This window comes from Pseudorca crassidens, chromosome 8 (genome assembly GCF_039906515.1).
Source record: "Pseudorca crassidens isolate mPseCra1 chromosome 8, mPseCra1.hap1, whole genome shotgun sequence".
Taxonomy (NCBI): domain Eukaryota; kingdom Metazoa; phylum Chordata; class Mammalia; order Artiodactyla; family Delphinidae; genus Pseudorca; species Pseudorca crassidens.
The window spans coordinates 69,204,250-69,228,871 of NC_090303.1; the positions used below are offsets into that span (position 1 = coordinate 69,204,250).

At 36.7% G+C, this 24,622-nt stretch overlaps 1 protein-coding gene across 3 annotated transcripts in view; it reads right to left on the reverse strand.

The window, feature by feature from the left end:
* IMMP2L (inner mitochondrial membrane peptidase subunit 2) overlaps window positions 1-24,622 on the reverse strand; it is a 904,501-nt gene that overhangs the window by 275,642 nt on the left and 604,237 nt on the right. The gene's annotated exons all lie outside the window — the stretch shown is intronic.

Here is a 24,622-nt window from a genome sequence, read left to right on the forward strand (position 1 = left end):
CTCTGAGGGAAAAGGATCACACTGAAACTTTTCAAAAACTAAAAAAAAAAAAAAAATTAATAAAACCCCAGAAGTATAAAGATTTTCATTATTAAATCTAAGTACCTGTAGGAAAGAGGATTCATACATAAAATAATTAGGCATTTCTTTAAAATGATAACATACTTAAGTTTCTTCATTTTATTTAAAATAAACAGAGTTTGATTTAAACAAAGAAAACAATGAAGAGAGGAATTTTTTTGAAAAAAAAAAACAATTAGGAAATTCTTTTTTTTTTTTTTTTTTCCATGTTGGTTTATTTCTAACAAAGCACTTAGACCAGGCCCACCCAGAGGAGAGGATGTCACTTCCTCAAGGACTTGAAGTTTGGGGCTGTTCTTAACCCCTTGGTCCCTTGCCACATTTCCTACTTAAAGCTGCTTCTGACCCTTGTGCCAAAGGATCAGTTGGAGAGGGGCAGGGCCCAGCCTTGCTGGAGTCTTGTCACTTGTACTCACGTCTTTCTACAGAAGCACAGAGGACACAGTGTTTGAGGTCCCCCTAAACTCTGTGTTTTCCTTCCTCCAAGACCCTACCCTCTTTGGGGCATAATACTGGACAGTCCTGGAGAGAGAGGCAGATGCAGGGAGAATCTGGGGTTCGGGTTTTAGGGTATGGTAGAGCTTGATGAGGAGGGACAAGGGGAGGAAATTCTTTTAAAGCACAACTAGGTTTAGCCATTTAAAGATTATGTAATTCAGAATGCTAAGACAAGACTAAAAGAAATTGATAGGTTCTGATATACTTAATGCAGACATCATTTATTTTAATCTATGATTAGTAGCTTATGGTAAATGTTTACTTAAGGTAATACTATTTACTCAAATAAATACTCCCCTCCCCTTCTCTTCCCTCCTCCCCCCACTTACTCTATCTCTGGGATTCCTCACTCTAGGAGAAGCCATGACTGTTTCTCAGCAGTCCTACTGAGAAACTCATTTAGTGAGGAACTAAGGTTGGCCAACCTTCATGTGAATGAACTTAGAAGTAGATCCTTCAACACACTCATAGATAACAGAGAACAAATGGGTGGTCGCCAGGAGGGAGGGGAGTGGGAGGTTGGGTGAAATAGGCAAAAGCGATTAAGAGGTACAAACTTCCAGTTATAAGATAAATAAGCCACTGGGATGTAATATACAGCAAAAGGAACATGGCCAATAATATTTTCATACCTTTGTATGGGTACAAATGGTTACTAGACTTATTGTGGTGATCATTTCCTAATGTATGTAAATGTCGAATCACTAGGTAGTACACCTGAAACTAACACAATATTGTACATCAACTACATTTCAATTAAAAACAAGCAAGCAAGCAAACAAACAAACAAAAACCAGTAGATCCTTCAGTCCCAGTCAAGTCTTCATGAAGTGCAGCTGTGGCCAATAGCTTCATGGCAACCTCATGAGAGACCCTGAGCCATACCACCCACTGAAGCTGCTTCTGGTTTCCTGATCCTTAGAAAAATGTGTGAGATAATGTTTGTTGTTTTAAGCTGCTAGAGGTTACACAGCAACGGATAACTCAATCTTAGTATGTTCAATTTCCTGCCAATAACATTTTTAGTCTTTTGATTTAACATGTGTTTCAAGAAACAGCTCACATATCACATAAATGATCACTTAAATGTATTTAAAAATCAGAGATAGATAAAAATATTTTCAATTCAAGTCACATTTTGAATTGAATTACCTTTAAAAAGGAAGGTAAATGGACAAATACTAAAAAGATTAAATACATTCAAAATGTAATACTTTGCCAAAGGAAATATGCAGTTTCAATAAGATTTATATTTCACATTATATCTTGCAGAGAAAACAAAATCATCTAAACCATTTGAGTCTACTTGTGAAACTTAGCGACATAACTTTCCACTAAATTAACTATTAATATTCTTTATTTTAAAAGGAAATTTGATCAGAGTTTTTGACTGAACTGTCCCCTTCACTGAATTGACTAAACATTATATTACTATAAATTTAATGTCATTTATGTACAGCTAGAGTGAGGGATCTGGGCACATTCAAGATGACAGAATTCATATCTTCTGTGCAGGGTTACTTATAGATCTTTAGAAAAATTTGCCCCCGTGTCTCTCTGTTTAGATAACCAGAAATGTATAAAAAAAATTCAACCTCAGTGATCACCAAAGAATTGTATATTAAAACAATAGGACACCACTTTCCTATTATATTGACAAAGAAATAGTAATAATACTCTTAATACAGTTTGTTGTTGAGGATTTAGTACATGTCCTAAAGTACAGGATCATGTAACATACCTTTTGGTAAATAGGTTAAGATTTTATATTCTCTTTAACATATCAATTATGCTTTTAGGAACGTATCCTTATGAAATGGTTGTGGATGTATACAAAATTTTAGCTACATGGATGTTGTCTATTTTAAAAAAGAGAGAAAAAATCAACAAGAAATGATTGGTGAAATAAATTATAGTCCATCCACATTATAAAATATTCTTCAATCATTAAAAATGACGCTATAAAAGAATTTTTAATGATGTGGAAATGTCAACAGGATACATAGATTTAACATGCGAGCTAGAAAATTTATGTGTACCATGACCTTGCTTCAGTAAGTATAAAGAGAAAACGTGCATGCAACTGTACTGGGAAAAATTAGGAAGGATATAAAGCAAAAGGTGGGGGGCATAGTTCTGTGTTTGATAAAACACATGCCTGGATTTTTGGTTCAGATTACTGGGAAGTCCATTAGAAAATGACAAATATTTGTGTCACATGATGTTAACTGAGAAGAAACGTTCCAAGACAGGAGTGAGACCTGAACTAATTATCAAGTCTCCCCACCTAATATTGACGCGCTATTAACATTAATGAAATAACATGAAATGCAACCCTTATCAGCATAAAATAGTATTTATGCCACAACCTTTAAGCTTTTGAGATATACTTGAAAAGTATTTTATATTTTAAAATAACCTACATAGTAAGATCATGAGGCAAAATAGAATATACAAAGTGAGCTACGTATATAATTAAAGTCTTATGAATTACTACTTCAAATGTATCTATAAATTTTAATGTAATATTAATCTCATGAATCTAATCACATGATTCAAAATTTTTTAAAAAGGCTATTACTAACACTAATCCCATTACTGTTCAAAATCTATAACTATATTTTAATCATTAGGCTGCTGAATGCATTACTTGGATGTAAGTACAACTGGTACGAGAGTTATTACAGATTTACACTGTGAAGGTCACTGAACTTCCCTTTGTCTACATTTTCTTGGCCACTTGCCTGTCTTCTAGAAGTAAGAAAAATAACAAGTGAAGGATTACACCTTACTTTAGGGACACGATGTATGCTGCCCAATAAAATTTGCATTTAAATTTGAAATTTTAGTGTTTTCATAATAAGCATTGTTTTACAATATTTATTTCTGGAGTCTGAATTTTAAGCATTCTGTTTTATGCCAAAGATTTAATTAGGCAAGGTTCTCCAGAGGTTTGGACAAGATGCCTAGAATCGTCTCTCTACTGCGTAGGTCTCAGTAGATCAGTTTGATGTGGCAGACTTATCTCTAACAAGAATGGTTGTGGGGAAGGGTGAAGGGTTAGCATAGACATAATAAGATTCCTGTGTTATGTAATGTACCTCTCCTTGAATTTCACTTCCTATCTTGATAGAAGTGTTGCCATTTTTACCCTGTGACAAGCCAACAGAGCCATGTCTTCAGTCTCATAACCTTTATAGCTAATTTCATGTTTGTGTATGTTCCCAAAAGGTTGTTATTTTGATCCTGTTTGGAACACTGGGAAGGTACTCTGGAAAACTCAAGAGAGACCCTCTTGTGTTCTGTGGGAATGAGGAGATTAGCAAGTGTACCACCCTCTCTTGAGCACCACACTTGTGCTCATCCTGATGTCAGACATATACCTGAACCCTGTGTCTGAGCACGTTCACCCTTCTCCCATTTATAGTAAAATTCTAAAACCTCCCTCTGTGGGTTGTGTAGATTTTTATATTTATATGGTTCAGGATTGGCCCAGATTATTATAGAATTCATCTCAGGATTAGAACTCACCTTGGCATATATCACAGAAAGGTCTAAATTTTAACTCTTCATTAATGAGGTAAAACTAAGAACTAATATTCTAGGAATGACCTATAATAGATAGACTATTTTTTATACTGTCGAAAGGATGGACATGCATTAAATCAACTAATTTTACATCATCAAAATGGTAAAAAAAAAAAAAAGTATTGCTACTTTATTATCAAAATGAAAAGTCCACAACAGAATAAAAAGTCATGAAAAACCTTAGCAAACGATAGCTTCTCTTCTTCTCTCTCTTTTTTTTTTTTTTAATTTTGGAAAATATTGCCTGGGTTTCACATGATTTTCATAGGTTAGAGCTAGAAAAGGCCTATGAGTGTACCTAGTCCTTTCCTGGCAATATTCAGTCTCACCCATTCTCCATGGCCTAAGGGTTTCTGCTTGGGCGCCTTGTGCCCTACAAATGCATGGACTGGGGGACATTGGAAATGGAATCTATGGTCACTGTTCCACCTTTGGTACAGACAGCTGCTGACTGTAGGCAAGCCCTGTAAACAATCTGGGTCTCATTTTCGGAGAGATAAGGCTAGCTCAGAAGTCCTAAACCAGAAGTCAGACAATCAGATCTAGCTTGTAGAAATGTTTTGTTTGGTCCGCACATCATTTATTTATTTATTTTTTAATCTGGAGCTGGCCAAACAAACAGGAGACTTCACATAAAAATTCTAATTTCTTGTTCCTCTTAGAAAAATACAAAGATCTGGCACCCCAAGCCTACATTCTTCCATGAAAAGAGTCCACTGGATCTGAGAAGCCGATTCTGAGAAGTTGCCCCAGTGCCAACAGCTTGTTTCATGTCGGTCTCAGTGTCTGAGGACACATGAGTTTGGGAACCCCTAGAAATCCTGATGATTTCTTCCACCTCTAGCATCATATAACAACTGAGAGAACACATGAAAACTCCAGCAGAGGGTCTAACGCATAGTAGGAAATTGGTAAATCTTAGAGGCATCTCTTCCTAAAATAAATTCATAAAGGAGATCAATTAACTGGACACAAGCAAATCATTAGGATTTTTTTTTAAGACTTACATAGATAGAATATTTATTTCAAAAACCCTCCAATAATTTCAGAGTCTGTTGCATTAGAGGGCAAGAAAGGCATTTTTAAAGGTTTGGTCAAATTTTATTACACAATTAACTAAAGAAACATGAAAACTAAATATAACTGTATTCATATTGGAAAGTCACATGTCAGTTTTAAATTAAATGGGTGTTATCTGTAGAATCATGATAAAAATGACTTTTTTCTATGTTAAATTCTGTATTCTTGCTTCACTATCAGTAGTAGCTCGAACTTTGTGCAAACAGCCCCTTTTATAATGATCTATTTTCTAAATTCAATGCAGTTTTATTAATTAGCACTCTAAAAGTTCTTACTTAGGTCAGCATTTCAGCTACATTTTTGCCCCTTGCAGACTTCTCTTTGTATCATGTGAATCTTTGAAACTTAAACAAAAGAAATTATCAAGACTTTTTTGTTGCTCTTTGGGTTTATTCTTGAAATCTTCACAAGTGTGAAGCTTATAACCTCAGATACAGTTTCAGAAAAGTGTATGTATGGGACTTCCCTGGTGGTGCAGTGGTTAAAAATCCACCTGCCAATGCAAGGGACACGGGTTCAATCCCTGGTCCGGGAAGATCCCACATGCCATGGAGCAACTAAGCCCATGTGCCACAACTACTGAGCCTGCGCTCTAGAGCCCGCAAGCCACAACTACTGAAGGCTGTGTGCCTAGAGCCCACGCTCTGCAACAAGAGGAGCCACCACAATGAGAAGCCCAAGCACCACAACCAAGAGTAGCCCCCACTTGCCGCAACTAGAGAAAGCCCGCTCACAGCAACGGAGACCCAATGCAGCCAAAAATTAATTAATTTAAAAAACAAACCCAAAAAACCTATATGTCATAGAATAACCTTTAAAAAAAAAGTGTATGTATGTGTGTATATATGCAATTCCTAACAATTACTCTTGCTCAGATATCTCATAAAACGCTCCAATCCAAGGGCCTCCTTGTTAGGAAAGTGAATTACAGATGAGGTGGCAAGAACCCAGGTTAATGCTTCAAATTTTTCTTCTATGATACCATATTTTCTTACATAGGGAACGGGCCTTTGGGGAAGGGAAATCCTGGGAAAGGATCACCATCAGGCAGGGGCAGAGGGTTGTTATGTGTGTAGAAAATCCTAGTGGGAAGTGAGTAGAATTTCAGAGCACTGGGGACAGTGCTCTTGGGCAGACATATTTTGTGGGTGGGGATGGGGTAAGGAACGGATATCCGGCTTATTCTCTCAAAGCAAACCCTCGCTGACTCAGGCTCCTGAGCAGTAGCAATATGATCCTATAGAGACCCTGAGAGATTCCAGTCGGGGTTCTAGTGATCCAAGAATGTAGCAGCAGGAACAATAAGCTTATGTTTCAGATTTATGGCAGATAATTCCTTATACAAATAAATATATTCTAATAGGACTTATGAAACAACAAAAGTATGAACTTTAAAGAATTAAACTGTTGTCTATTGATAAACATTTTCTTGGTTAAATTTAAGAGTTGTCTCACCGTCACTAACTACGATTAGAAGAAGTTTAATATGCAAATAGTGACAACCTGTCTTATTAGTAAATCAGCCTTGATTATACAAAATCAATTAAATGTGTATTATGACTCTAACTTCCGTAACTGAAAAAGCTGAAATGGTTTTGTAATTGACTGTTTTGATTCTGAAAAATAAATGTCTTCACTTAACTGTGAAAAATCTAAGAAATTTAGTATAATCATAACAATGAGCTAATTTCTACCAATGTTTATTAATTCAAGCATTTCAAAACACAGAACACTGCAATATTCAGTTGTGAACATAATTGCACTTACACTTCATTGTCTAGAATTGTATGTAAATGAATATATATAGTACATACATAAAATATATAGCACTTATGTAATACACACATGTGTGTATGTGTGTATATTCCACCATACAATATGGAATCATACTATTTAAAGAAACTCCTCTGAACTATAAAGAAAATTCTGGGCTGAAAAATACATTCCCTCATTTATTTATTTTATAAATTTGTGTTTTCACACATTGAATATGCTTAAAGTTGACCATATCTGTGGAAGTGGAGGAGATGAATACCTAACATAAATATAAATATTGACTATTCTTTCAGTATAGACTCTCAAAGTGCAGACATTCATATAGAAATACTACTACTCTGTCCCCAAAGTATGCACTCAGGAGTGTCTGAGCGGTTTTTGCTGTACTCAAGACAGGTTTTACCCCTCTAGCCACACTATCTCATTGAGTATGACTTTTTTGTAGAGTACCACTTAAGGCTATGGAATAAAACAAAATTAACTGGTCTTCAAATGAATTAAAGCCATCAGTCTAGTCTCATAACCCTAATATCATGATTAAGCTAACTGGATTTATACTTTAAGCTTTAAACAGGTTGGGAAATAGTGCCACATACATGCGGTAGGCTTGAAGAATATACAAACAACAGAACTTGAAAGTGTAAGCTACTGATATTTTCCATATCAAGCCATATTTATATGCATGAATATGGCACAGAAAAAGCAGACCAACTGAAATGCAAAATGAATAAATTCAGTTCTCTGTATCCCTGGGTTCTTTCTGCATCCACGAATTCAACCAACCACAGGTTGAAAACATTTGGATAAAAGAGAAATTCCAGAAAGTCCCAGAAAGCAAAACTTCAATTTGCCGTGCATTGAGCACTACACTAAATCCACTGAATCGAGTGATGTGTAGGCTGCTGCAGCCTCCTGCCATTCCACAGACACTCAGTCTCTCTCCAGCACCTAGTCATTTGAACACTGTTCACCTCGCATCTTGTTCGTTGGCTGCTTATGCTGTAGGCACCCTTCGTTTCTGTGAAGCAAATGGCTCCTAAAAAGCCATTAAGTGGTCAAAGCATCCCTCAAAGGTTAAGAGGGAGCGTAAAGTGCTTTCTCTCGAAGAGAAAATGAAAATCCTAGATCTTTTGAAAAGTGTCATGTCGCTTGCCAAAGTGGGCAGTAAGGTCGGTAAGAACGAACTGAGCATTCACACAATAAAGGAGAAAGAAGCTAAAATTTGCGGAAGTGTTAGTGCTTCACCTACAATTGCAACAATAGTCTCTCTGGTTGATGTTAAAGTGCTTGCAAAGACTGAGAAAGCATGAAGTGTGCGGCTAGAGGACATGCCACAGGAGCGTATCCCTGTTGATGGCAAAGTTATGCGTGAAAAGCATTTCATCTCTACGAGCATTACTGTGAAGGGGCTGGGGAGAGCGAGAGGAAGGAGATGAAGGCTGCTAAGGGATGGCTGGCGAGCTACGAGAAGATCACGGGAGAATCAGCATTGACTGATGCCAAGCGTCATCAGTGCCCCCAGAAGAGCTCAAGAAATTCATAGAAGAGAAAGGCTACCTTCCAGAGCAAGTCTTCAATAGTGATGAAATGTGATGAAAACCCCAAATCGCCTGCCTGTGTTCTGGCAACACAACAAGGAGGCTTGGGTGATGGCCATCTTGTTCTTGGGATAGTTCCACCAGGGCTTCATTCCTGAAGTGAAAAAAATACCTCGAAAAGAAGGGGCTGTCATTCAAGGGCCTCTGCATTGGCAATGTTCCCAGCCACCCCAATGTCTCTGCTTCACCGACAAGAATGTAGAAGTAATGTTCCTGCCTCCTAACACTATGTCACTGCTGCAGCCACTTGATCAAGGCATCATCAGGTGCATTGAAGCAACTTACACTTGCCTCACCTTCAGGACGACTTGGGGATTTATGGAAGAGCTTCACAATTACAGAAACTGTAGATGTCCCAATGCCCAAGACAGGAGTGCATGTTGGGAGCCATTATGGAGTGAGGTTGTCTATGATTTCAGGGGCATCCCCACTACTGATGCAAAAGTCAGGAATGTTCCAAGGGAATTTAGTGGGGAAAGCTTCTCTAACATGATTGGGGACAATGTTGAGGAACACCTAATAGCATAGAGAAACTTTTACCAACAAGGAACTCAAAGATCTGCTGAAATCCTCTACAGATGATGACGATAGTGATGCAGAAGACTTAGAGGAGGCAGAACTATCAGTTTGGATGCTTGAAAAATCTGCAGCAGTTTTGTTTTTTCTTTGACAGTTTCATGCATTAAAAAGGACATGAGCTTCAAGTATGATTCTTTGATGGAATGAAGCCTCTGTATTACCTGAGGGATAATGATGCGCCTAGAACCACTGCAAGATTTGTTTGATGATGAAAAGAAAAGAAGAAAACAGCTTCCTAGAACAATGTTTCTAACTAAAGCACCTGCAATTGTGAAGCTCTGGCCTTCAAGCTTGAAGATCCTCAGCCCTCAGCCTCTACAGATCCTGACATTAGTATCACTGAGCCTCCTCCAAAGTCTCAACATCTGCAACTGAAACCCAGTTCATCCTTCTGATGTCCTGCCAGAAGGTTCAAGTTAGCCTGGTGTCTCACCATTTACCTACAGACATCTCATCCCCTCACCCCATCAGCATGGTAAAATAATACAACAATCATCGTTGTCGTCGTCATCACCATCATCATTATCATCATATGAGGGTTATCAAGAGAGAATAATCAGGGTTTTGATGAGGGTTAACACAGTGTGTGTGTGAGTGTGAGAGAGAAGTGAATTTATATTTTCTCTGTTTATAATTATATTTTCTATATGTACTTGTATTTTAAATATTCTGTGTTTTATTCTATATATTTCTCTTTCAGGTCATTAAATGAAAGCAATCTGTAAGTATTCAAAGAAAGAAAATGTTACATTGCTGCTGACATGTACTGTGCAGTTACGCCTGCCATGGTTGCATCTGTAGTGAATGTATACAGATTTTTCTTGTCATTATTTTCTAAACAATACAGTATAACAACTATTTACATAGCATTTACATTGTATTAGGTATTAGATGTAATCTAGAGATGATTTACAGTATACAGGAGGATGTGCATAGGTTATATGCAAATACTACCCCTTTTTATGTAAGGGACTTGAACATCTGTAAATTTTTGTATCTGAAGTCCCCCTCGGATACCGAGGGACAACTGTCCTAGTATGTAAGAGCTGAAGTGAGGACATTTACACCAATGCTCATACAAGACGTTAGTGGTACCTGCAGTCACCTGAAAAAGGCTATTGGAAAATGGCACAAGGATCATCCTGTCTCTAACTTAGCTCACTCACAAGTTTGCCATGATATTGGTCATATTGTGACGTGTGAGATGCCAAGCTCAGGGCAGGGGACATCCTAGTAAAAGTGAGGAACAAAGACAGTCTCGACCATTTTTACCGCAGCCAGCACTTAGCACCCACCCACTTTTTCACCCATAATTCATTTCTAACCAGAATGAATAACCAAATATCTGGAATAAATGAGACAGAATTTTTATCCTTATAAATACAAAAATGAATACTTTACCTATGGTGCATTAAGCTTTTGAAGTTTGCCTAATTGAGCCCAACAGGTGCTTGCAATGGACAGAAGCTGTTAAATTCACACGTGCCCCTCAGAGGTGTGCCCTCCAAACAACATGGCCAGAATGTCTTCAATGTAACTTTCTATGATCAGATAAAAAGGTGACATATAAACTGATGTACTAAACCCCGGCCCTTTTATCTCATGACTGTGGTTACCATGTGATACTTCTCAGGGTCAGGCAATAAATAAATAAAGAGTCAGATGGGAATGGGGGTATTTCAGTGGATGCCAGCATGAGAGCGGAGGGTGGCGGGTTGGGGGGTGGGTTTACAACTGAGAACCAGACAGGCCAACATACCTCTCAGTAGATACCAGCATGAACTGAGGTCAAGCTGTCCTTCCCCTGATGCTAACACAATATAAACTCCCCAAAGCCAAGATACTACTCTGACAAGATGCAGAACCATAAACAGACTTAAATTGCTCTGAATTGCCTCAGAAGGCTCTTAAGTTTACCTCAGCTTGAAAATACTAGGTTTTGTTAGCAATAAGAAACTTAAATCCAGAAACGGCAAAATAAAGGTATATACTTTTGCATACTTGGTTTTTATGGCCTGAGAATTTGCACCCATTCCATTTTCTTTCTTCTACTGCATATATCTGTGGATTACCATTTCTAGTTACCGTGGTGACATGCATTATTAATGTATCTACTGTGCTGCAGATTCAAAATTTCCTAGTAAAACTGAGTTAGGTATATGCGTGAGGAGAGGTGAAATTCCACACAGTCATGGAAACTATCCTAATTTCTCTAAAATGCTCGATCTCATGGAGGAGGTTGACAACGTAGAAGTTAGAATATAAGTACAATATGAAGCTTCCTGGCTCATTTCTGTTCTAACCCTGTTGGACTTATTAATTTTTAAAATACAGTACTATTGTTTTGAGGAGGAATTCTGTTAGGTTCCAATAACTACACACAATTTGCTCCCTTGAAAGTGTCAACATTATGCCCCCAGTAGTACACTGAATAGCATTCATGAACTGTCTTCAGAAAAAAATACATGAGGTTTGGGATTCTGCGAAATCAACTCAACTGGTCACCTCTGAAACCAGCATTATCATCTACTTGCTCAGCTTGATAGCCACTTATATAGCTCTAGTTTCTAAGTTATCAGAAACTTTTTCTTAGTATTTTATTTCCTGCTGTTTATACTGCAATAACTTGTTACTATGATAGTTTATTTATGAAGCTTTAAACTAAAAAAAATGCTACCATTAAATCAGATGTTTAACTCCTATTTGTTTCTAAGCCTCCTAGTATTACCTCCTTCCTCTCTGCTGGGTGGAATACACAGAGTTACAGAAAGGGTAAGAGTTTAGTGTCTGATAAGCTAGAAGGGCTTACATTTAAAATGGGTTTTTAGTGGCTGAGAATAAATGTCTGATAAAAGGAGGCAGGTTGAGGATGGTACTTTGGAGGGGTTAAAAGAATTGTGAGAGATTGTAAGGGAATTTTGGGGACAATAGAAGGAAAAAGGGGGAGACTATTTCCAAGAACTAACAGAAGTTACCAAGTTATTAGGGTAAACCAAGCCACAGAGATACAGACCACCAGGTAAGTAGGAAGAGAGTGCAGGGCCAATAGATGCACCGAAGAAACCACTTGAAGACAGAAGACCCTTAGAGTTGCTAAATTTGGTTTCTAGCCAAATTGGTTTAACAGAGCCTCAGAATCCGACAAAGTCAGTTATGCTGTTGTTACAATCTCATGACTGTCCTTTCCCATTAGGTTATCCTGGAAAAGTTTTATCCTTTGTAAGAAAATTCAGAGGTCAAAATATCCCTAGTTGCAAGTGTTCTAGATACAGAACACCAAAGGAATCCCGTTTCAAAAATTACAACTATATCTCAATCTGTGATGCATTCTTTCACAAGGCTAAAGATCACCTTGCTATTTTTAGTTGACTGTATACAGTCAGCAATAACTATAAAATATGTTCAGGTATGTCTTTTTAAATAAAAACTGAGTATGTTGAGGCTACAACTTGCCAGATGATTTACCCTTTTCTACCATTCTTTAATATAAATATATGGTAGACATGTTTTTTCTAGTCCATAAAGCTTTATTGCAAATAATGGGGACCCACTTAAAATGGAATATACAGTGTCTACCCACATTTGTTTTTCCTTATAGAAAACCACTTTGATTCTACTTTAAAAGACGTTGATTAATGTGAGAAGGCTTGCCTGCTTTTGTGAGCCTCAGTCCTCTAATTCTGTACACACACAAAATGGACTCTAATCTCTCCAGCTGTCACTTTGTTGCTCTTCGTGAGCTGTACATTTCACAGGCTCTGAAACCACTCTACAGCTCAAACATGATCAACGGCTTTCCTCAAAACCAGAACAGCAGTGAGAGATTATTAAGTCAAAATGGAAGCAAACTCTCCTCTTCATGTGTGCAGGAAATCCACAGGGGGCCTGATTTCCATATGGCTCCCACAGCTGAAGCTTAATGAATATCTTCCAGACACAGGTATAACCATTAATAACTCTCAAATACTTCTACAATGGAGTAAAACAAGGCCAAATAGAATTAAGGGAAATAATCTCCAACTGGTCTTACATGCCTATCGGTTAAATGCATGAAGGAGGCTTTGATTTAAATAAGAGCAGATTCTCAGAAACATATGCTCACCACCCACCATTCTTCATCCGAATGGTAGAAATTTATGAGTTTCATTTCACTGTAGCAGGGGAGCTTTGCCAAGAAACAAGAGCACAAACATCAGTGATTAAGAAAGATCTCCAGTATAGAATACGTTTTCAGGGGGCTAATCTTCTTTGGAGTGGGTTTATAGGCAATGGCATCATGTTTTGGACTGAACACATGGAGAGATGTTTTCACTTATGCAACATTATTAAACTTTGTTTGGGACTTTTAACTAACCTAAGTCTACGCTCTAAAATAAAATGCCTTTCTTGAAAAGATATAACAAAATCACAAAAATACTTCTCACAAAAATCCTGATTCAGCTTCCTTTAAAGATGTATAACCCCAAAGCCTTACTGATGCACACCACCGTATCTCTCCCACCTTTTATCAGCTCTTTCTTGCCACTACCATCTGTTTGCTTGCTTTTTTCCAGCGCATTGCCCATCCCTCCAGGCTGTTCACTGGCACTCAGATGCCTCCCTCTAATTCTCCATCCCACCATCCAAGAAATGCCCCGGGCCGTTTCCAATTCTTCTTCCCAAAGCTTTTCTTCAACACTACCCCTGTATACTTTGGACACTATCCTCCTCAGATATAATTTTTTCAATGAGCTAATATCTAAGTTTCTTCTGGCCTTCTCTTTCAAACACAATTATTTCCTTTTACACTGTTTTGTGTTATACATAGGAGGAAAACTTTCTAAACATCTCATCTTTTACAATCACCATTCCCTAAACCCTTATCATTCCAGGCTTTAAAGATTTAAATACAATACTCAGAGGAGTTATATGATGAAGATGTAGCTAATTCAAGTGTTTCTGGAGATAGCCTCATCCACCAGAGGGCAGACAGCAGAAGCAAGAACTACAATCCTGCAGCCTGTGGAACAAAAACTACATCCACAGAAGGATAGACAAGATGAAAAAGCAGAGGGCTATGTACCAGATGAAGGATAAAACCCCAGAAAAACAACTAAAAGAAGTGGAGATATGCAACCTTCGAGAAAAAGAATTCAGAAAAATGATAGTGAAGATGATCCAGGACCTCGGAAAAAGAATGGAGGCAACGATCGAGAAGATGCAAGAAGTGTTTAACAAAGACCTAGAAGAATTAAAGAACAAACAAACAGAGATGAACAATACAATAACTGAAATGAAAACTATACTAGAAGGAATCAATAGCAGAATAACTGAGGTAGAAGAATGGATAAGTGACCTGGAAGACAGAATTACAGAAGTGACCTGGAAGACAGAATGGTGGAATTCACTGCCATGGAACAGAATAAAGAAAAAAGAATGAAAAGAAATGAAGACAGCCTAAGAGACCTCTGGGACAACATTAAATGCAACAACATTCGCATTATAGGGGTCCCAGAAGGAGAAGAGAGAGAGAAAGGACCAGAGAAAATATTTGAAGAGATTATAGTCGAAAACTTCCCTAACATGGGAAAGGAAATAGCCACCCAAGTCCAGGAAGTGCAGAGAGTTCCATATAGGATAAACCCAAGGAGAAACATGCCAAGACACATAGTAATCAAACTGGCAAAAATTAAAAACAGAGAAAAATTATTAAAATCAGCAAGGGAAAAACGACAAATAACATACAAGGGAACTACCATTAGGTTAACAGCTGATTTCTCAGCAGAAACTCTACAAGCCAGAAGGGAGTGGCATGATATACTTAAAGTGATGAAAGGGAAGAATGTACAACCAACATTACTCTACCCGGCAAGGATCTCATTCAGATTCAATGGAGAAATCAACAGCTTTACAACAAGCAAAAGCTAAGAGAATTCAGCACCACCAAACCAGCTCTACAACAAATGCTAAAGGAACTTCTCTAACTGGGGACACGAGAGAAGAACAGGACCTACAAAAACAAACCCAAAACAATTAAGAAAATGGTACTAGAAACACACATATCAATAATTACCCTAAATGTGAATGGATTAAATTCTCCAACCAAAAGACACAGGGTTGCTGAATGGATACAAAAACAAGACCCATATATGTGCTGTCTACAAGAGACCCACTTCAGACCTAGGGACACATTCAGACTGAAAGTGAGGAGATGGAAAAAGATATTCCATGCAAATGGAAATCAAAAGAAAGCTAGAGTAGCAATACTCATATCAGATAAAATAGAATTTAAAATAAAGAATGTTAAAAGAGACAAGGAAGGACACTACATAATGATCAGGGGATCAATCCAAGAATAAGATATAACAATTATAAATATATATGCACCCAACATAGGAGTACCTCAATACATAAGGCAACTGCTAACAGCTGTAAAAGAGGAAATCAACAGTAACACAATAATAGTGGGGGACTTTAACACCTCATTTACACCAATGGATAGATCATCCAAAATGAAAATAAATAAGGAAACAGAAGCTTTAAATGACATAACAGACGAGACAGATTTAATTGATATTTAGAGGACATTCCATCCAAAAACAGCAGAGTATGCTGTCTTCTCAAGTGCACACAGAACGTTCTCCAGGATAGGTCACATCTTGGGTCACAAATCAAGCCTCAGTAAATTTAAGAAAATTGAAATCATATCAAGCATCTTTTCTGACGACATGCTATGAGATTAGAAATGATTTACAGGGAAAAAAACGTAAAATACACAAACACATGGAGGCTAAATAATACGTTACTAAATTACCAAGAGGTCACTGAAGAGATCAAAGAGGAAATCAGAAAATACCTAGAGACAAATGACAATGAAAACACAATGATCCAAAATGTATGGGATGCAGCAAAAGCAGTTCTAAGAGGGAATTTTATAGGTATACAAGCCTGCCTCAAGAAAAAAGAAAAATCTCAAATAAATAATCTAACCTTACACCTAAAGGAACTAGAGAAAGAAGAACAAAGAAAACCCAAAGTTAGCAGAAGGAAAGAAATCATAAAAATCAGAGCAGAAATAAATGAAATAGAAACAAAGAAAACAATAGCAAAGATCAAATAACTAAAAGCTGGTTCTTGAGAAGATAAGCAAAATTGATAAACCATTAGCCAGACTCATCAAGAAAAAGAGGGAGAGGACTCAAATCAATAAAATTAGAAAGGAAAAAGGAGAAGTGACAACAGACACCGCAGAAATACAAAGCATGCTAAGAGACTACTACAAGCAACCCTATGAAAATAAAATGGACAACCTGGAAGAAATGGACAAATTCTTAGAAAGGTATAACCTTCCAAGACTGAACCAGGAAGAAATAGAAAATATGAACAGACCAATCACAAGGAATGAAATTGAAACTCTGATTAAAAATCTTCCAACAAACCAAAGTCCAGGACCAGATGGCTTCACAGGTGAATTCTATCAAACATTTAGAGAAGAGCTAACACCCATCCTTCTCAAACTCTTCCAAAAAATTGCAGAGGAAGGAACACTCCCAAACTCATTCTATGAGGCCACCATCACTCTGATACCAAAACCAGACAAAGATACTACAAAATCAGAAAACTACACAACAATATCACTGATGAATAGAGATGCAAAAATCCTCAACAAAATACTAGCAAACAGAATCCAACAACACATTAAAAGGATCATACACCATGGCCAAGTGGAATTTATCCCAAGAATGCAAGGATTCTTCAATATATGCAAATCAATCAATGTGATACACCATATTAACAAATTGAAGAAGAAAAACCATATGATCATCTCAATAGTTGCAGAAAAAGCTTTTGACAAAATTCAACACCCATTTATGATAAAAACTCTCCAGAAAGTGGGCACAGACGGAACCTACCTCAACATAATAAAGGACATATACGACAAACCCACAGCAAACATCACTCTCAATGGCAAAAAACGGAAAGCATTTCCTCTAAGATCAGGAACAAGACAAGGATGTCCACTCTCACCACTATTATTCAACATAGTGTTGGAAGTCCTAGCCACAACAACCAGAGAAGAAAAAGAAATAAAAGGAATCCAAATCAGAAAAGAAGTAAAACGGTCATTGTTTGCAGATGACATGATACTATACATAGAGAATCCTAAAGATGCCACCAGAAAACTACTAGAGCTAATCAATGAAGTTGGTAAAGTTGCAGGATACAAAATTAATGCACAGAAATCTCTTGCATTCCTATACACTAATGATGAAAAATCTGAAAGAGAATTTAAGGAAACACTCCCATTTACCACTGCAACAAAAAGAATAAAATACCTAGGAATAAACCTACCTAGGGAGACAAAAGACCTGTATGCAGAAAACTATAAGACACTGATGAAAGAAATTAAAGATGATACCAAAAGATGGAGAGATATACCATGTCTTTGGATAGGAAGAATCAATATTGTGAAAATGACTATACTACCCAAAGCAATCTACAGATTCAATGCAATATCTATCAAATTACCAATGGCATTTTTTACGGAACTAGGACAGAAAATCTTAAAATTTGTATGGAGACAGAAAAGACCCCGAATAGCCAAAGCAGTCTTGAGGGAAAAAAAAAGGAGCTGGAGGAATCAGACTCCCTGACTTCAGACTATACTATAAAGCTACAATCAAGACAATATGGTATTGGCACAAAAACAGAAACATAGATCAATGGAACAAGATAGAAAGTCCAGAGATAAACCCACGCACCTATGGTCAACTAATCTATGACAAAGGAGGCAAGGATATCCAATGGAGAAAAGACAGTCTCTTCAATAAGTGGTGCTGGGAAAACTGGACAGCTACATGTAAACGAATGAAATTAGAACACTCCCTAACACCATACACAAAAATAAACTCAAAATGGATTAGAGACCTAAATATAAGGCCAGACACTATAAAACTCTTAGAGGAAAACATCGGAAGAATGCTCTTTGACATAAATCACAGCAAGATCTTTTTTGATCCACCGCCTAGAGTAATGGAAATAAAAACAAAAATAAACAAATGGGACCTAGTGAAACTTCAAAGCTTTTGCACAGCAAAGAAAACCATAAATAAGATGAAAAGACAATGCTCAGAATGGGAGAAAATATTTGCAAACGAATCAAGAGACAAAGGATTAATCTCCAAAATATATAAACAGCTCATGCAGCTCAATATTAAAAAAACAAACAACCCAAAGCAAAAATGGGCAGAAGACCTAAATAGACATTTCTCTAAAGAAGACATACAGATGGCCAAGAAGCACATGAAAAGCTGCTCAACATCACTAATTAGTAGAGAAATGCAAATCAAATCTACAGTGCGGTATCACCTCACACCAGTTAGAATGGGCATCGTCAGAAAATCTACAAACAACAAATTCTGGAGAGGGTGTGGAGAAAAGGGAACCCTCTTGCACTGTTGGTGGGAATGTAAATTGATACAGCCACTATGGAGAACAGTATGGTGGTTCCTTAAAAATCTAAAAATAGAATTACCATATGATCCAGCAATCCCAGTACTGGGTATATACCCAGAGAAATCCAGAATTCAAAAAGACACTTGTACCCCGATGTTCACTGCAACACTATTTACAATAGCCAGGTCATGGAATCAACCTAAATGCTTATCAACAGATGAATGGATAAAGAAGATGTGGTACATATATACAATGGAATATTACTCAGCCAGAAAAAGGAACGAAATTGGGTCATTTGTTGAGACGTGGATGGATCTAGAGACTGTCACACAGAGTGAAGTAAGTCAGAAAGAGGAAAACAAATATCGTATATTAATACATATCTGTGGAACCTAGAAAAATGGTACAGATGAACTGGTTTGCAGGGCACAAATTGAGACACAGATGTAGAGAACAAACATATGGACACCATGGGGGGAAAACGGCAGGGCATGGGGGTGGTGGTGTGATGAATTGGGCGATTGGGATTGACATGTATACAGTGATGTGTATAAAATTGATGACTAATAAGAACCTGCTGCATAAAATATATACATATCATTCAAGTAAAAAAAAATAAAATACAATGAACACATTGTTCAAAAAATAAATTAAAAAAAAACTACACCTAGGCATTTCATATTCAAGCTAGAGGAAAAAAAACAACTAAAAAACAAAAGAGTGTTTCTGGAAAAGTCTTATTTTCTTTTTATTAACTTTTAATACATAAAAGTCTAACTGTTCATAGTTACACTGATCTAGTCACATAATCAATATACTAGAGTAGAACTATTAGTTACAGGTTTAAAGCAAATATGTAGCATAATTTAATAAAGAAAAAGCAAGGAAATGGAACTCAAGGGTTGCAACTCTACAGAACAAGTTAGAAGACAAAAAGTAAATGATCATCTCTTACAGTATCTTTCAAACTATATTACTACCTTTCTAAGCTAAAATCTCATTTTAATGAGTTCCCAACAATGCAATCTAATCACTTTCAAGTCAAAGACGCAGCTGTTTAGAATGCAGGCTGTGTGGTTGCTGTGGCCATGTGTACTTGACCTCCTGCCTGTTAACAGAGACTCAATTAATTATTTGCTGTTTTGAATGGTGATTTCATTTCACCTCCACCTTTCTTTGAGTGTTAAAAGGCTCAATTACTTTATCACCTTAACCTTAGCTTTGGAGAACGCATGCAGAATTTCTTAACTGCCAACTTGACAGAGAGAGCTAATTTTCAGGACCATAGCTCCTATATGTCTTATGCTGGAGTCAGCTGAAGTAACATACTGACCTGGTGGCACACATCCCCTTCCAAGAAAGCCTCTTTGTTTTTGTTTTTTTTCAAAAGCATGTTTATTTGCACTGTAATGTGGAATTCACTATCACACATAGGTATTTTGAGGCTTTTATTCTCATTCATACAATAGGGGATTTTCCTGCAAAACGTCATAATAATTCACAGTAATTTTTTTCTTTTGCCTCCGAAGACTTTCTAATATATACCTTCTAGGGTCAAACAACAAGGAGAAAAACCTAGTCAGGTACAATTGGGCAGTGCAGTGACACTCAGCCTCTTTGTTTTGAACGGCCTCTTGGTGCTAAGTTGTTTCCTGGATATAGGTGAGGTGACAAACTAGTACTGCAATGGGTTTTATTGTCACAGTTACAGTGAAACTCTGGTTTCATTAGAAATATTACCAAACACAAAAATGGAATGCTCTCAGTGTAAACGGAAGGTATGCTGATTAACAGCGTATTGGTTTTTCCTGCATACTTTTAGTTTTTCCTATATGCTTTCAGGTTACATTAAGCTCAGTTGTGTGATCTCATATTTAAATTCTGAAACACCAAACTAGAACATAACAGCTTCAAAATAATGTAAAAATGGCTTTTGCAATGTATAGATAGAGCTGATACCATTTAAATTCTAAATGTGAAACACTACCCATAAAGCCAAAAGCTAGTCTGGAATCTATCAAGAATATTCTCGCTCCTCTTGAATTCCTTTAATATTGATACCATGAAGCATTTTAGAAGTTCCCATTTGCTACTTATTTATTTTTAGATTACTTGGTCTCCTCAAGTCGAAGGGAAGATATGAAAGTAGTGATTGTCTGAAATTTCTCATTGCATACAGTCCCAAGTCAGTTACTAGGGCTTAAAAAAAAAAACAAGTAGTATTTCATAGTGATTAGTTTATAAGAAATATACCAAGAAATTGCTACTAGGTATCCCATATAAGTAAAATCATACAATATTCTTTTGTGTCTGGCTTATTTCAGTTAGCATAGTGTCTTCAAGGTTTATCCCAGGTTGTTGTGAATATCTGAATTCTGTACCTTAATTGTCATTTTCATGACTGATACTAGTCCTTGCTCATGAATATTCAAAATGATTTAGCAACCTAGTAGCAATATCTTGGTATATTTCTTATGATCTAATAAAAAATGGCAGCTGAAATTTTGAAAAAACTCATAATTCCTTAATTCTTTCCAAGAGAATTTATACTGACATGAAAATGAATGATAGATCTTAGTCTATGGATTAGTGGTTCTGAAACTTTAAAGTCTAGGGTTGAATCCTAGGAATGTGAAATACACATTTTAAAAAGCACATAGATGATTCTGATGTAGATGTTCCTAGCCCACCTTTGACAGACACAGCTGGAAACCTTCACATGAAAACTCTATGAAATTCAGCATACTGGATCCCCACACATTCAATAAAGACATAAGCCACAAAGAAAAGCTATAAAATATTTCCAAAACGAACAGGACACAAAATATTGATTTCAAAACATGTACAAAATTGTAAACTAGTGGGAAAACAAAATCTACTAGGAAAAAAACCAACATTCTAATAATTCCATATTTAACTCCAACCTGGAATTGGACCTACAACTAGTATGGAACAACATAACTCAAGTAAGAAAGAGCAAAACGTTCCATTTCCAGGGTTCCTTAGAATATAAAAACCTCACCCAGAGTAGACATAATGATGAGAAGCTATGATGTAACAGAAAGGCTATGGTATTAGATATAGAAGAATTTATTTCTTACAATCATTAGTTCATTCAACAAATGTTTGCTGAACTACAACCAGGTACAAGGCACTCTGCATGGCACTAGTTTACAAAACAGACCTTATTACAATTTATGGCACTCATGGTATTTTTAGGATTCAGGCCCAAATGTGAGCTGTATCACCTCGAGCAAGTCATTTACCTCTCTTAGCATCTATTGTGTCATGAATAAAAAGAGGTGATGACAATTGGCACTGCTGACCCCCAAATCTTGCTTCAGAAATCAAAAGAATTACTAAACAGGGCTTCCCTGGTGGCGCAGTGGTTGAGAGTCCGCCTGCCGGGGACACGGGTTCGTGCCCCGGTCCGGGAAGATCCCACATGCCGTGGAGCGGCTGGGCCCGTGAGCCATGGCCGCTGAGCCTGCGCGTCCGGAGCCTGTGCTCCGCAACAGGAGAGGCCACAACAGTGAGAGGCCCGCGTACCCCAAAAACAAACAAACAAACAAAAAAAGAATTACTAAACAAAAGCTTCTGAGCATCTGCTTTTTATAAAATGAGCCTCAGGAGATAAGAAGTTGTATTGACAGACCCCAAGGGTCCAATTCCTACTTAAGGAAAGAAGCTATAATCTCTGAAACTGAGACCACAAAATGAACTTCTCACTGCAAAGATCAATATGAAACACTCTGTGAGGTGTGTGTTGTGGTCTATTACATGCAAGGATTCTGCCACCAAGGAGAAAGCTTGACTCAACTTCCAAATAAATGTCAAATAGCTTTTCTCTCTCAGCATCCCCAGCTCTCTTCCTGCTTTCCTCCTTCTTTCTACACTCCCTCCTTCCCTTCTTTCCCTTCCTACCTTCCTTCCTTCTTAGAACCTTCTTCATAAAACCTGTTAATAACTGAAGATGGTATAGAGAGATTAAGCCATTTTTAGGCCCAGTAATTTGTTGATTGTTTTCATTAGTTCATGAGCTGTTAAATTTGTAGCTAAATGTATTCTTACCGGGCAATTTAATTGCTCCAGTGAAATGCAAAATTTCAATCAACCAATTCTGTGCGGAAAGCGAAGGGAATCTAATTGTTCTATCTGTTGAGTATTTTAATTAATTGCTCCTCACTTAAAAACTAGGTAACGAAAACAATGATATTGTATTAAAAATGCTCAGGAAATTCAGCAAACGGGTCATAAAGCATCCTTAAAACAAGCAGGCCTTGGAGAAATCCAAGGCCTAAGAGATTCAGAATAAGCCACCAGCAAGTTGACACATGACAGGCATTTGTCCACCTTTTAGTCTCATGTTTACTGTTTCACTGTTTCCTGTCTAGGATAATGGACTAAGCCATTTATTAATATATTTTCTAGGCTTTTATCCTGAGTATTTTAAAATGTCCTAATTGACTTAATTATGGCAATATTTTTAAACTGAAGTAATGGGTACCTATATTTTATAATAAGAAAGGTACGCCATAGACAAATAAATATTTTCTAAAAAGCACAAATCAGATTGTTAGAACTGAGACCAGAACCATGTGTATGAGACTCTTCATGTATTAGTGAGAACACTTAATTATAATTTCTCATGGTTGCCATTATTATTTGCAATGGGATTTCATTTTTAAGAAATCAGTATAAAGAAATGTATAAGTAACACCAAAGAGAAACTGATGGTGACAGTCTAAAATTATTTTCATTCTTTCTAAAAAGTTGTATATTCACAATGAATTTTGATATGAAATAAATAGATCAAACTATTAATTGTTAAAAGGGACAAATCCTACTTAAAATAAGATTATCATCTATACTAAACGTTCCATATTTCCAAGTGAGAAAGATAAAAGTATTTAATCCCAGTATGAATAGATTAATGATTGATATAAAGACCCCGTAGAAGCCTCCGGTTAATTTTCTAAAGCTTTGATTTCTAAAGTATTCTTTGATAAATCTTTCTAAGGTATATATCAAAAACACTAATCCCTCTTTTAAAAAAAGAAAAATCTATAATTTTGCTAAAACATTTTACAATTTATGACTTTAAAAACATACATAACTTTAAAAAAATACATATAACTTAAAAAAATCGATACAACTTTTCTAGAATATATGTATGACATGTATATCCACATGAATCCATGTAGCATATGCTAATTTTCTCTGGGGCAGAAGGTACAATGTTGTCTGGCTATCACTACAAATTGCTCCAAAGACTTTTCTAGTACTTTCAGTTTCCCACTATTTATTTTTTTTATTTTTTTCTGAAAACACTCTTTTCCCCATCACCCAGACATTACTGCTAGCAAACATTTTGGTGTTCATCTTTTTCCTTTTTTTCTAACTCTATACATACTTAACTTTTAAAAAATAGAACGGTATATACTGTTTTGTACCTTTTTTCAAAATTTCATAGTTTATAATGACAAGATTTTCCAATTCTTAACTCGCAACAGAATGAGAAGTTTCAGGTGGGACTAACACAAATTAAAAGTGATCTGTGATTATCTGATTAATTCTATCAATACTGGTGTTCAATGAGATAATAACCCAAATTAGAGCTTCGAGAGAACTGAATTATTGGGTTTGGCAGCAGTCACACTGTTAAAACTATGTGGGTAATTAACAATTCTTGCCTACAGTTAGGTTTATATTTGGCAAATCAAAACAATTGGTCATGCTTTATACAGCATTTAGGAAAACCTTGCTAAATTTACCATTAAGATCAGATCCAACAAAATAAACAATTAAAACTACTTTCCTGGGGCATGACAAAATGTTTAAAATAAAATTTGAGGACTGTCTTACTAACTTTTCACTAACTTTTTTTTCCCTGCATCTGGTCCTCTTCCACTTCTGCTGCCCTCCTTATTTTTGCTCTGTCAAGACAAGCACTGCACAAAATCAACACCTGCCACTTTCTCAGTTAG